The sequence below is a fragment of the Eptesicus fuscus genome, chromosome 21 (assembly GCF_027574615.1).
Source record: "Eptesicus fuscus isolate TK198812 chromosome 21, DD_ASM_mEF_20220401, whole genome shotgun sequence".
Classification (NCBI taxonomy): domain Eukaryota; kingdom Metazoa; phylum Chordata; class Mammalia; order Chiroptera; family Vespertilionidae; genus Eptesicus; species Eptesicus fuscus.
In genome coordinates, this window is record NC_072493.1 from 40777429 (window position 1) to 40792932 (window position 15504).

A 15504-nucleotide genomic window follows, 5' to 3' on the forward strand; every position below is an offset into this window, starting at 1 on the left:
GAAACCACGGATGGTACCGAGCCCTCATCAACTTCTTCAACTCTGCCAGCGGCCTCTTCATCGCAGGCACAGCCTCTCCAGCAATTTTTATATTTTTCAGTTTGCCTTTATTCCTGAATCTGTGTAACCATCCCTCAGTGGCAGGAAATGGCTTGGTGTCACTCCTTCCAGGGGGTCCCTGCTAAAGGTAACGCTTAAGTTCTATGCTCTCTGGAGCACCACGTGTCGCAATAGAAACACGTTTTCCATTCATGTCTTCCTTTAAATTTAAATTCTTTATTGTTTATATATCACATAAGTCTCCTTTCCCCCCCATCGACCTCACCCCAGACACTCCCACCCCCCAGCACATGCCCTCACCCCGCTACTGTCTGTGTCCTTTTCCATCTTAACAAGCCCTTATCACACACTTGGCTATAACTTTTTCAGTTTGAGTTGTGACAGCAAAACTAACACGAATTTCTTTTTCCTTCTTCACAATTTCACAGGTTAAAGGTTCATTCTTACCGTAGATCTTAGCAACCTCAACATACAATTTTCCTTTTCTTGCCTTATGGAGTTGAAAACGTTCACCTTTTCACTTAAAGGAAACGCTTTAAGGCTTCTCATTGGCCTATCTGAATCGCCAGCATCACTAATCTTGTGCTTTGGGGCCGATAGCAAGTAAAATAAGGGTGACTTGAACACAAGTACTGTGACACCCCAACATTCAATCTGAGAACCAAGATGGCCACTAAGTCACTACCAGGTGGGTAGCGTGTACAGTGTGGAGTCACTGGACAAAGGGACCATTCAGACCCTGGGTGGGAAGGACAGTATGGAGATCTCATCACACTGTTTAGAACATTGCACAATGTAAACCTTATAAATGGCTTATTTCTGGAATTTCCCACTTAATACTTTTGCATCACAGTTGACTGTGGGTAACTGAAACCGCAGAAAATGAAACCGGGGATAAGAATATTCCACATGTTATGTGAAAAGTTATGTTGATTGTACACAGTGACTCCGGAGATAGTCTCGGGCGCCACCCAGTGGCCATCTCGGTGTTTCCAAAGTCCATCCGAGTGGATTAAAGTTCTGGCCTGTCCCCATCCCTTTCTTCCTCAGTTATTTAAGCCACGAGGATCTCCTTTATTAATTCCATAGGGAGGCAAAAAAAAAAAAAAAAAAAAGGCGTTTCCTCTCGGAAGGTGAATAATCTCACCAGGGGTCTGGGGCCTCAGCGTGGACTCGAGGATGAAATCTCAAAGTCTGGAAACGACTTGAATTTCTCAAGTGGTTGGGGATGAGGCTTCTAGTTTGGCACAGTTAGCAACCACTTTATTTCCCTGAGGTTCCTCTGAGTTAGGTTTTTTTTTTTTTTTAATATATTTCATTGATTTTTTACAGAGAGGAAGGGAGAGGGACAGATAGCTAGAAACATCGATGAGAGAGAAACATCGACCAGCTGCCTCCTGCACACACCCCACCGGGGACGTGCCCGCAACCAAGGTACATGCCCCCGACCGGAATCGAACCTGGGACCCTTCAGGTTCTAGCCTGGGGACGCTCTAGCCACTGAGCCAAACCGGTTTCGGCTGAGTTCGGTTTTAACGATGGCAATTTGCTGGGGGTATTAACCGTACCTCCAGAATTCCTACTATTTGGGGTCCATTATCAATGGGGGTATCAGCTGCTGTCAAATAGCCTCTGTTTCCCTAACACACCAAAGTCCCATTCTTCCCCAAAGGCCTGGGCCTGTCATACAGATGTTAACCTGCATCCCTGATGCTCTTATGCAGAGTGAGAGCCCCCTTGTGGCTCTTCGCTGCCATTGCCTTAAGAATGTACTCTGAAGAACAAAGTTGGAAGAATCACAATACCAGAATTCAAGTTATACTACAAAGCCATTTCGATCAAAACAGCCTGGTACTGGCACAAGAACAGGCATGTGGATCAATGGAACAGAACAAAGATCCCAGAAATCGACCCAACTCATTACACTCAATTAATAGTTGACAAAGGAGGCAAGAACGTATAGTGGAGTCAAGACAGTCTCTTCACTACGTAGTGTTGGGGAAATTGGACAGATACATGCAAAAAAAATGAAACTAGCCCACCAACTTAACCATACACAACAATAAACTCAAAATGGATAAAGGGCTTAAATGTAAGTTGGGAAACCATAAAAATCCTACAAGAAACCATAGGCAGCCAAAACCGGTTTGGCTCAGTGGATAGAGCGTCAGCCTACGGACTGAAGGGTCCTGGGTTCGATTCCAGTCAAGGGCATGTACCTTGGTTGCGGGCACATCCCCAGTAGGGGGTGTGCAGGAGGCAGCTGATCGATGTTTCTCTCTCATCGATGTTTCTAACTCTCTATCCCGCTCCCTTCCTCTCTGTAAAAAAAATCAATAAAATATATTTAAAAAAGAAAAAAAAAGAAACCATAGGCAACAAAATCCCAGACATCTCTTATAGCAATATGTTTACAGATACATCTCCTAAGGCAAAAGAAACTAAGGAGAAAATAAACACGTGGGACTACATCAAAATAAAAAGCTTCTGCACAGAAAAAGAAAACATCAGCAAAATGAAAAGGGAACCCACTGTATGAGAGGACATATGTTAATGATACATCTGATAAAGGATAATATCTAAAATATATCAGGGATGCATACAACTTAACAAAAGGAAGACAAACAATCCAATTAAAAAATGGGCAAAGGATCTATATAGACACTTTTCCAAAGTGGACATACAAATGGCAAGAAGCATATGAAAACATGCTCAAAGTCACTAATCATCAGGTAGATGCAAATTAAAGGCAATGAGGTATCACCTCTCACCTGTCAGAATGGCTACCATCAACAGATCAACAAAGGACAAGTGCTGGTGAGGATGTGGAGAAAAGGGAACCCTAGTGCACTGCTGGTGGGAATGCAGACTGGTGCAACCGCTGTGGAAAACAGTATGGAGTTTCCTTTAAAAAATTAAATATGGAACTGACATTTGATTCAGTGATCCTACTTCTAGGAATATATTTTATGAAATCAGAAACACCCATCAGAAAGAATGTATGCACCCCTATGTTCATAGCAGCACAATTTACAATAGCTAACATTTGGAAACAGCTCAAGTGCCCATTAGCAGCCCATTAACAGATGAGTGAATAAAAAAGCTGTGGCACAGCCCTGGCTGGTTTGGCTCAGTGGATGGAGCGTTGGCTTGTGGATGGAAGGGTCCCAGGTTCGATTCCGGCCAAGGGCACATGTTTGGGTTGTAGGCTCGATCCCCAGTAGGGGGCTGCAGGAGGCAGCCAATCAATGATTCTCTCTCATCATTGATGTTTCTATTTCTCTCTTCCTCTCCATTCCTCTCTGAAAATCAATAAAAATATATTTTAAAAAATGTGTTTTTTTTTTTTAAAAAAGCTGTGGCACATTTATGGAATAGAATGCATCAGTAAGAAAAGAAGGATCTCTTACCCTTTGAGACAGCATGGAGGGACCTGGAGAGTATTAAGCTAAGTGAAATAAGCCAATCAGAGAAAGACAAGTATCACATGATCTCACTCATATGTAGAATCTAATGAACAAAATAAACTGATGACCAAAAGAGACCCAGAGACATAGAAGCATGGAACAGACTGGAATCTCAGAGGGAAGGCAGGGGTGAGTGGGTGGGAAGAGATCAACCAAAGAACTTGTATGCATATTTGCATAACCCGTGGACATAGAAAATAGGGTGATGAAGGCCTGGGGCAGCAGGTGGGGTGGGCTAGAAGGGGTCAATGGGGGGAAAAAGGGGACATATATAATACTTTCAACAGTAAATATTTATTTATTTAAAAAGAGTGTACTCTGGGTCAAGAAGTGAACTGTCAGAACTGTCAGAACATAAGATGAGATTATCCACATACTGTATTAAAGTGGAGTTTCCTGGAAATTGTATGTCCCTGAAATTTATATTTAGGGTGTGCAAGAAGGGGGCAGGGGCCTCAGTGAGTCTTGGGACATAAAATCCAAATATATTGCTGATTTTCCCAGGTGAAGGCACGTAAGTACTGGGAATCTTTATGGACAGGAATACTAAGACAAACAAACAAACAAACAAACAAAAAGCCAAACACAAATTGATGATGATGAGATATCAAGTGTTGGGAGAGGTTACCAGCAAGGGGGGAGGTATTAGGATGAGGCACCAGGGGAAATCTGGGCTTGATGATTTTTATTTATTTATTTATTTATTTATTTTTTATTGAGTTTTTACAGAGAGGAAGAGAGAGGGATAGAGAGTTAGAAACATCGATGAGAGAGAAACATCGATCAGCTGCCTCCTGCACACCCCCTACTGGGGATGTGCCCGCAACCAAGGTACATGCCCTTAACTGGAATCGAACCTGGGACCCTTGAGTCAGCAGGCCGACGCTCTATCCACTGAGCCAAACCGGTTTCGGCATGATGATTTATTGATAGAGCTCAGATCTTGGACTAGCCGATATCCTTTTCCATTTGACATTTTAATGGCCAGAATGGGCGTGTTGGCATGGACTGGAAGTGGGGATTAGGAGTTTGTTATCCCATAAATCTTGGATCATGGCCTGCGCCTCTGAAATTACTCCAGTTTTAAATGATATTGGCAAATCTTGGGAAGTGGACATAAAGAATAAAGGCCCTTATTCTACCTTAAGGAGCGTTACGTCCCATATATGTTCAATATCTGTGAAGTTTGTTGACCACAAGAAGGAAGGTTATTGTTTTGCAGCTTACTTAAGTCCTTAGGCAGAAGGGTGCTACGTTTTCTCTGATTTCTCAGTCTTCGGTGGGAATCAGGGGGAGTCTGAGACTCTTGAAGTTCCTCAGGGGTGGTGATCGATCCCTTTGGCTTTTGCAAATTAAAAGGAAGCTCCACCCTATTGGCTACGTTGATATACGCTGGGGAACCCTGGGGAGTGTGCTTCCAGAGCAACTAGATGGTTTGGTCAATTGTGTCCTTTCCTTTTTGGGGACAGAAAGGCCTTGGTGGTGTCACGAAATTCGGACCTGACCAAGGTTTAAGTGTTATTTCTTCTGTCAGTGTCACTTGGGAATGGGTACCAGCTGCCCCTGGGCTTCATCTTCCCGAGATGGGGGCCCAGTGAGTCTCAGGGTTCCAGGGAGTTGAGGGGCTGGGACTTCCACCAGCGGAGGATATTCTGGGACGGAAGGATACAGGGGAGAGCTGGGAGAAGAACATGGCGTCTCTGTGGGGTTTACTCGGACAGGAAGATATTTCTGTTAGACAGCTTTAAAGCCTCGATAGTTTGAGTGAGGTCTGAATTATTTTGCTGTTTTTCAGTTTCTTCACAGCAGGTGAAATAAGAAGTCTATTGCTTGTTCCTGATTTTTGTGCCTTTCTGCCTTAGGGATCCCTGAGGGGGACTGGTTTGGGGATATCCAAGGATCCCCAATGGGCATTGTTATTCAAGAATGTCTTTAATGCCCTGGCCAGTGTGCTTAGTGGTTAGAGCATCACCCTGCACACCTAAGGGTCTTGGGTTCAATTCTTAGTCAAGGGCATGTACCTAGATTGCTGGTTCAATCCTCCCAGGCCCCAGTCAGGACTCATTCATATCGACATCTCTCTCTCTCTCTCTCTCTCTCTCTCTCTCTCTCTCTCTCTCTCTCTCTCTCTCTCTCTGCTAATCCTCACCCGAGGATATTTTCCCATTGATTGTTAGGGAGAGTGGAAGAGAGAGGGAAAGACAGAGAGAAACATCAATGTGAGTGAAATGAAAGTACGGGTTGCCTCCCACAGAAGCCCCAACCAGCGCCCAAGACCAGATGGAGCCTACAACCAAGGTGCGTGCCCTTGACTGGAATCAAACCCGGGACTCTTTGGTCCACAGGCCCACGCTCTATCCACTGAGCCAAACCGGCTAGGGCGACATTTCTCTCTTTCTCTCCCCCACCCTTCCACTCTTTAAAAATTAATGGAAAAAAACCCTCCAGTGAGGATTAACAAAACAAACAAACAACAACAACAAAAGGTAGACATAGCAAGATATTAGTGAGAGAGAGTCAAAAATAGATTTTATTCAGTAAATGATGACACTAGGGGAAAAAGCTGAGTGGATTCAAAGATGTGAAAAAATTCAAGGGGCTGGCAAGTGTAAATACTAGTAAGTGGAGCCAGCTGTTTGTCAGCTGATGGGGAAGTTACAATCCCATCAGGTATAGCTGGCATACAATATTAGTTTGAGGTGTACAATATAGTGATTTGACATTTACAGTATACACCTTTCCATGTGATCACCACACTAAGTCTGGTACCCATCTGTCACCCTGCTAAAGTTATCACAATATCGTTGCCTTATCTTTTTTAATGATTACATTTCAAAGGGGTGGCTCTCAAGTCCTTGACAGAGATGCTTCTGAGTTGCAAGAGATGCATTTTCACAATTACAAGCCCTTGCCCCACCGCTACCCCCAGAACCAAGAAAAAAAACAGTTTATTTGGCATTCAAGTTAGTCTTTCTTCTAAAAAATATATATTCTTATTGATTTCAGAGAGGAAGGGAGAGAGAGAAAGAAACATCAGTGATGAGAGAGAATCATTGCTCGGCTGCCTCCTGCACACCCCTTACTGGGGATTGAGCCTGCAACCTGGGCATGTGCCCTGATCGGGAATAGAATCATGACCTTCTTCATAGGTCAATGTTCAACCACTGAGCCATGCTGGCTGGGCTCAAGTTAGTCTACAGTTCCATGAAAATAGGAGAAGAGCCTTGGCCAGTTTGGCTCTCAAGACCATGTTTCTCTCTCTCTCCCCTCTCCTCCTTCCCGTCAACTCTCTCTAAAAATGAATGGAAAAAAAAAATATCCTTGGGTGAGGATTAAACAAAGAAAGAAAGAAAATAAGAGGAAAATGTCAAGCGTTTTGGTTGCATGTTATCTAACCCCAGGTAACACAAAGCCTTGCCACACCAAGCAATCAAGCTTGGCAAATGAATTAATTAAATTAGGACGTTGTTTCTCTAAATGGACATGCGATGCACTGAATACAAGCCCCCTCAGGAGAATGGAGGCTTTTGCCAAGAAAAACTAAAGGTCTATAGGGACACAGTGGTAACTACGGGTAGAAATACAGTTGCATAGCCCTGGCCGGTGTTCTCAGTGGTTGGAGCAACGGCCCTCGAACCAAAGGGTGGAGGGTCCGATCCCCAGTTAAGGGCATGTGCCTGGATTGCAGCTTTGATCCCCAGACCCAGCAGGAGGCAACAGATTGATGTTTCTCTCTCTCTCTCTCTCTCTCTCTCTCTCTCTCTCTCTCTCTCTCTTCCTCTCCCCTCCCTCCCTTGCTTCCACTCTCTCTAAAAATCAATGGGAAAATATATCCTCAGGTGAAGAGGATCAACAACCAAAAATACATTTGCACATATTTTGTTCCCGGGAACGGGAAAGTCAAAAGGCTTTCTAGGGATAAGATGGCTGAGAGGTCACTGGTGGGCTGTGCAACTAGTGTACCAGCTCCTTTAAATGAATGCACTAAGAAAGGGAGGCCAGGGCCAGTCATCAGATGTCGGGAACAAACAGGAAGTCACCCTGTCGGCCTTGAGCTTTCTCAGACAGGCGTTCTATTGGGGGTGCGGGTGGGATGACTGGGGTCATCCTAGGACACAGCCTTCTGCCATAGAAGCCATGCTAGAGTTTGGCCAAGCCTCTCAAGACAGGGGTTTGGATGGTGGTGTGCCTGCATCACTGCTGGACTGTTTCTTTCGGTGACTGATTGCCAGGAACAAGGCGGTGATTGATGTCCCCTTTCTCTGCCCGCACACCACCTCTCCTCCTCAAAGCATCGGTCCCTCACCTTTGATCTTCCCGCTTAACGCTGCTCCCTCTGTCCGTGCTCTGCCCTCTCCCAGGTCTTGCATCTTTTCTTGCCATCCATCACTGCTCTGTTCCATGGCTGCGGCCTAGCTTTTCTCTCCCGCAAAATGGCAAAAAGGGACAAAAAGCCAAGCTCGCTATCTGTGCCTCTCTCTCTGTCCCTCCCTTCCCCCATTTCTCCATTTCTCCCTCTGTCTGCATCTCCTCTCCCATTCTCTGTTTCTTTTATTTTAATTATTACATTTTTAAAACGGAGATAGACATTTTTAAAACTATACTTTTATTGATTTCAGAGAGGCAGGGAGAGGGAAAGAGAGATAAAAACATCAACGATGACAGAGAATAATTGATTAGCTGTCTCCTGCACAACCCCCACTGGGGATTGAGCCTGCAACCCGGGCCTATGTCTTTGACCAGAGTAGAACCCGGGACCCTTCAATCAGCAGGCCAACTCTCTATCCACTGAACCAAACCGGCTAGGGCCCATTCTCCCTTTAATTAAAAAAAAAAAGAAAAAAAAGATGTTATTGAGGTAAAGACACTTACCATGGGACTTACCCTCTGAACACATTTTTTAGTACAATACAGTGTTGTTAACCACAGGTACAGTGTTGTATAGCAGCTCTCTAGAACTCAGTATACCTCTTGCTTACCAGAAACGTTATGCACATTGATTAGTAACTTTGATTTTCCCTCGCCTAAGCCCCAGGCGACCACCCTTGGATTCCATGAATTTCACTCTTTTAGATACCTCAGTTAATGGCATCATGCTGTGTTTGTCTTTCCATGACTGGCTTCTTTACTTAGCAAAATGTCCTCCAGACTCCCCCATGTTGTTGCACAGTGCAGACTTTCTGTCTTTTTATGGCTGAACAGTATTCCATGTTGTGTACATACCACCTTGTCATGATCTTCTCATCTTCCCATGGACAGTTGGGTGGTTCCCACATCTCAGCTATGGTGAATAGTGGTGCAATCAACATGGCAGCGCGAGTATCTCTCAGATGATCATTTCAATTCTTTCAGAGAAGGGCCCCAAGGTGGGACTGCTATGATAGCTCTATGTTTCAGTTTTGGAGGAACCTACATAGTTTTTGCTCTTCCAGAGAATCCACTCTAAACCCACCGCTTGCTCTATTTCAATCACCTCTCTTACTTTCTAACATTTTAAAAGAAATTAATTTCTTAGAGCAGTTGTAGATTAGGAGTAAAAAAATTAGAGGAAGGTACAGAGATTTTTCAAAGCCTGTACCCACCCAAGCATAGCGGCCTCATTATCAACATCTCCACACACCATCGCCCCACCCCCAAATCCCAGGGAAGTGACGATTTGTTACAACTGATGAACCTACATGAAGCATCATGATTAATTTGCCAAACAAGATATCTAAGTTCTTGCCTTAAATTGTTTCACATTATAAATACACTATCAAGTCAAGAAAGCAATTTCTGCCGAAACCGGTTTGGCTCAGTGGATAGAGCGTCGGCCTGTGGACTGAAGGGTCCCGGGTTCGATTCCGGTCAAGGGCATGTGCCTTGGTTGTGGGCACATCCCCAGTGGGGGGTGTGCAGGAGGCAGCTGGTCGATGTTTCTCTCTCGTAGATGTTTCTAACTCTCTATCCCTCTCCCTTCCTCTCTGTGAAAAATCAATAAAATATTAAAAAAAAAAAAAGCAATTTCCTGTCCCATGGGTGGAGGCAGCCTGACAAAGCTGGAAGAACCTAGGGATAGAGGGATAAAACCCCTCCCCTCCCCTCATTCCCAGGATCCACCGCGGCTCCAACCAGGCCCCGCCCACTGGGATTTAAACCCAGGCCCCCCTCTCAAGCCTCACATCCTCTCGGAGGATCACAGTGTGTGGACCTTTTCCTCTGAGCCTGGGCTGCAAGCGAATTTCCAGGACAGAGGACAGGGGAAGCGCCCGTCTGCTTTATTGACTTCCACGTTTTCTTGGTCAACACACTCCCACACAACACATAACACACACACACACACACACACACACGCACGCACGCACGCACGCACGCACACACACGCATGCACGCACGCACTCACGCACACACGCCACTCCCTCCATTGCTGTCTTTAGGAGAGGGGGCAGAGAGTCCAGGGAGCCGCAGGTTTCTCAACCAGGTGGGCACCTGTAGACACTGGGTCATGTCTGGCTCCTCACCGGATCGGTCCCCAGGCCCTGCGTTCCCAAACTCCATGTCAACCTCACTCAGCTTCCCAGTCTCCTCGCCAAGGAACCCAGGCCAAAGAGGCTTCTCCTCACCTGGGACCCCAGGCGCCTTTCCATCCTCCGCCACGGTGACTGCAGCTGCATCGCCACCATCCCCCGCACCACACAGCTCCACATTCCTCTCTCCAGATGGGAATCCATGGTCACCTGAGTTACTTAGCTCTACGCCCACGTCTAACTGGTATTCAGGCTCACCCTGCTCACACACCATCTATCACATGTTTGTCCTGCCATCGCCTAGTCCTTCACCCCCAAGCTGCAGGGACTCTCCAGCGGCACCCAGCTACTCTCCCACGGTCCCCCGATTTCTGTAGCAGTCAGCCCATCACACACTGGAACCCCCCCGGTGCTCACAGACCTCGGAGGTTTTCTCCCCCGTTTATACCACAGGGACTCCCAGGTGTTCTCCAGTCCCAAACTCATTTCATTTCACACCCGGACACACCCAGGCCCTCACAACTCCTCTCCGTTATGGTCCTTTGACTGCCACATGTGAGGGCCAAGGGAGGGGCCAGCAGGACTCAGGGTGGCATTCATCTCTGCCTGGCTCTGGTCATGGTCACACACCCACCAGCGGGAGAGCCCCTGCTCGCACCCTCCCTCACTCACACCGTTGCCCTCCCACTTGCTATTGTCACTCACTGGCTCACAGAAGGCACCCCTCCAGGGGCAGAGAGCACTGCCCTGGCCCTCGTCACCCCTCAGCTGTGCAGCGGGACCCTCCTGCCTGCCTCCGACCCTGCTGCTGGCCACCACGCCAGCGAGACCCTCCCGCGTGTCTGCGACCTTGTGGGCAACGCGGGAGACGACGGTGACCACGTGTTTCCCCGGGATACCTGTGTCCTTGCTAAAGGGGTCCCCTCTCTCATATATGATCTTTTGGGGTTGGGGGGACAAGGTGACTGTTGACATCAGCCTGGGCCTGCCTTCACACACCCTCTCAGCCTCCCAGCGTCTCACCATGTCCACCCACCTTCCCCTCCTCACTTGGTTTTCCCTGGCCCACTGCTGGCCCTTCTGTGTCTGCCCTCCCCGTGCCTGGGCCTCTCCGCTGTCATCCGTTGGTGCCGCTGACCCTCTGCCTGAGGCCAGGCTTTTTCTCTCTATTCCACGCCAGGGACTCAAGGCCTGAGCCCTCCTCCATGGGCCCCTCTCTCTGGCCTCCTTGTCTCTCCTCCTTTGCTGGGTGTCTGCATCTCCTCTCCCAGCCTCCTTTCTGTCCCCACTCACTCACTGAACACAAGTTCTCACTCGCTGAGAGTTCCCCTTTCTCAATGTCAACCCCTTTCCTCTTGATTCTCACTTCCCACCATCCTTCTCCTCATTTCACTTCTCTCTTCCCATCCTCTTTCTCTTCAACTTTCCAAGGCCTGGTCTCTCTCCCTCCCTCTTTAATCCTTTCTAATCTTGTTCTCATCTGGGAGTGGGTGGGGAGGGCAGAGTCCGCTGTTGTGCGCAAGGGCGGGTCGCAGCAATGGGCGGCAGGTGGCGCTGAGGTTTCCTCTCCCTGGAAGCCCCAGGTTTCAGGGACTCATCTACCTGGAGAAGATTCTGGGGCCCTGAGGGCCTCTGTCCAGGGTCCTGGCGTCGCTTTGCCTGCTGCCCAAGGCCCAACTCTCCATCCAAGCTGGGGCGGGTGGGGGTGGGGGTTGTGGTGCAGACCCTCCAGGCTCCGGGGCGTCTCTTCCTCCCAGCCCTTGGGACCCTCGGTGGACACCGATGTCCTCCCTCAACCCGGTCCTTCTTTAGGAAGTGGGGCCTCTGTGACCCCCGGTCCCTCCCGTGTGCTGTAATTCGGGGAGTGCAGGACCTCCGGAAGGCCTTCCCGGTCTGTTGGGGGTGGAAGTGGTCAGTGGAAGTGTCCGAAAGGAGGCGACATGAAACTGGGTGGCAGGGCCCTGGTGGGTGGCGGTGGGGGCTGGCACGGATTTGCTGATGCAGAGGGCGGGCATGGCCCAGGGCCTCGGGTCAGGCCGGTTTGAGTAGCACTCAGGGCCCATCAGACCGGGGTTGTGGTCTGTGAGTAGACCCAGAAAATACTGGCAAGTGTAGACCTCAAAAGTGTCACTCCGCTTTTCAGTGGAGGACACCTTGCGTTTGGCTTCCAATTATTTGCTTCATGTGTGTACTTTTACACACTAGGATGTTTTTCAGTGAAAATATCGTAAAGATGTTTTCAAATGGCCTCACAAAATATCCGGCAAAAGCGTTAAACCGTACAAATGGAAAGTCACCTACTTTTTGTGCACCGATGATGAGAAGCACAAATATTTGGTTTCAGGATCTGTTTAATTTTTATTTGCTCTTCTTAATCATAGGTAATTATCATAAATAAAGTTTCCTTTTTAATCTTTGAGTGTTTCTATTCTTTCCTTTTTCTAAAAAAATGTTTTAATTGATTTCAGAGAGAGGAAGTGAGAGGGAGAGAAAGATAGAAACATCCAAGGTGAAAGAGAATCATTGATTAGCTGCCTCGCAGACAACCCCTACTGCCGATGGAGCTAGCAACCTGGGCACGTGACCGAATTGAACCGGTGACCTCTTAGTTCATGGGTGGACAGTTACCCCTGAGAAAAGCCAGCCAGGGCCTCTGTATATTTCTAAAACCAAATCCCTACGTTCTTGCCTTTCAGTGTTTGACATTTTAAAATATACTTTCAAGTCAAGAGAGCAATTTTCTATTGGGCGGAGTCAGCCTGACAAAACGGAATAACCTGGGGGTAGGGAGGTGTGCAACCCTGCCCTGTGTCTCCCATGATCCACCGCGGCTCCCCCCAGGCGGTGCCCACTGAGATTTAAACCCAGGCCTGCTTCTCTGGGCTCATATTCTCTTAGAGGACAGCAGTGTGTGGATCTGTTCCTCTGAGCTTGGGCTGCAAATGAACTTCCAGGACAGAGGACAGAGCACTTGGGAAGTGAATCTGTCTGCTTGTCCCTCTGCTTTGTTGACTTCCTCAGTTTTTGGAGGACACATTCCCAAAACACACACTCAGGCATGCATGCATGCACATCACTCCTTTAATTACTGTAGTCAGAAGAGGGGGCAGAGAGTCCCAGGAGCGGCACGTTTCTCAACTAGGAGGACACCTGAGGGAATGTCTGGCTCTTCCCCAGAATGGTCCCCAGGCCCTGCGTTAGATTTCAGCAATGTTTGGAAGTTGCCAGTGGGAAGACCTTGCACAATTGTATGAGATTTACTCCTAGGTAATTGCTCTTCCTGACCCTTCCTTGTCAAATTGAATCCCGTTCACCTCCACTTCCCTCCTGGATATGGCTGCTGCTGATGTTGTTGTCAATAAACAGAGAGCATCTGCTCTGGCAGGCCCTGTGCTGGTCCCAGAGTGCATAGCTGCCAACAAGGCAAACAGTTTAGTCTAGGGCAGGGGACAGATTAAAGGGATAAGTATTGAACTCTTTTTTAAGGTGCATGATAGGGAGCCAAAGGGAGTTGGTAACAAAGAGTCTTGACATATTCTCAGGAGTGAGTGAGTGAGTGCCCTGAGGAAGTGATTTTTGGACTGACACCTGGCAGATGAAGCCGTGATCAATAGTTTACAGCATAAATGATGTGTGTGTGTGTGTGTGTGTGTGTGTGTGTGTGTTCTGAAGGTCCTTTTGAGAAGGGAAAAGGGAGCCTTTAGTGGTAGTTGTGGTGCATCTCTGATGATGCCAAGTAATTTAAATGATGTAGTAAGTACCAAATTACCTCATACAATTCAGGACCCATACTTGTTTGTCTGGAGTTCCTCCGCCAGGCTGCTTTGAGCACACTGAATGTAAGCAGGCATGAGTCTTTGTGCATGCCTGATTTATGGAATATGAAATGTACATCAGTTGGTAATTCCTGATACAAAGTGTTTCAAATTCCTCATCACATGCAACCCAAATCCAGACCCAGTTACAAACCACAGCTGCACTTTGCTGGGTTCTTCCCTCGCCCCTGGGGCATGTGATGAATTGCTTTACTCCAAAACCTTGCCTCTTTTGCCCCTCTAGACTCCTAAGCCTGAGTGCACTACCTCACCCTGCTCCCACCCCAGGGTGGAAGGGGACTTGGGCAAGTAATGAAGAGTTTTCCTTCTTATTTCCAGGATTGAGTTTGAAGGTTTTTAGTATTTGGAGACTGATTTTTCAATATTGTTAATGAATTCTTCATACTGCATAAGTGAAAAGTATAAGATTTTCATGTTCACATGTACTTTTGGTCATTTGGACCAAATCTGATTTGAATCTTCATATGTTCCTGAATTTATGTACCTATACTTCATTTTCCAGGAGAGAAATTAGGCTTCAGAGGAAGAATCTGTGTGATCACAGGTCGGGGGTTGTAGGTGTGGGCAGGTCAAAGGGCTTAGAAACTTGGGACCTAACACATCATGGCCCAACAATTAGTCTGATGCAAGGAACATGCTGGAAAATAGCAAGTTGAACAAGAACTATCAGCCAGGTCCTGCGGCTGTGCTGGATCTAAAAACAATCCAACCTCAAGGGGAGAACTTGCTTCCACAGGCTTTCCAGGCCCAAGTGGACACGTTTGTCACTGGAAGGTGACCAGGCCTGGGGTGGATAAACCTAGGGTCCACCCGTAATGTGTGTGTTCTTGACTGCATGCAGGAAAGACTTCACAACTCAAGGTCATTGTGAGACTGTTAATTAAAGTTGTGGATAGTGAAACAAAGGAAGGGCTTAGGAGAGATGAAGCATCAGGAGAGCCAAGCCGGGGCTGCTTGGGGTCACTAAAACGTTATCAGGAAGAAGGAGGCCTAGGTAGGGCTGATTGTGTTCACTAGAAATGTTATCAGGAAGAAATGGATCTAAGGTGCGACTGATTGGGTTCACTGGAAACATTATCAGGAAGACGTGGGCCAAGGTCGGGTTGCTGTTAGCTTGCTGTAAAGTCAGAGAAAGGTGGGGCTGGATACAGGTTTAGGAAGGTCCTTCAGAGTTTAGGTGATACACGTTCTGGGGATGGAGAGAGGAGAGGGTAAGGCTTGGGTGTGCTTCAGGAAGGAGAGGGCTCCTGCTGGTTCCTTAACAGCTATCATCATATAAACCAACTTGTTCATCCATAGTTTTGAAGGTTTTTAAAGGCTGGGAGTTCAGGGGAGATCTCAGGGGAGACCTCAATAAAAGATTCTCGAGTTTTCCATGTGTTTCCTTTCAGGGTCATGGTCTCCACTGAATAGTTGGCACCACTCATCGCAGCTGGTCCTTGTGTGGCCCACTGGGTTTTGCTGCTTTTTTGAGCCTGGAGGTTAAATACAACAGAGGCCTAGATATTATCTCTAGGGAGGCGACCTTCTGTAATTGCCTGTAAATTGCATGGCTGGTTTGTTCAGCTGTCTGTCTCAGTTTCCCCATTCCACTTGCCAAAGAACTTTCCTAGCTTCTTACTATTTTGCCTCATT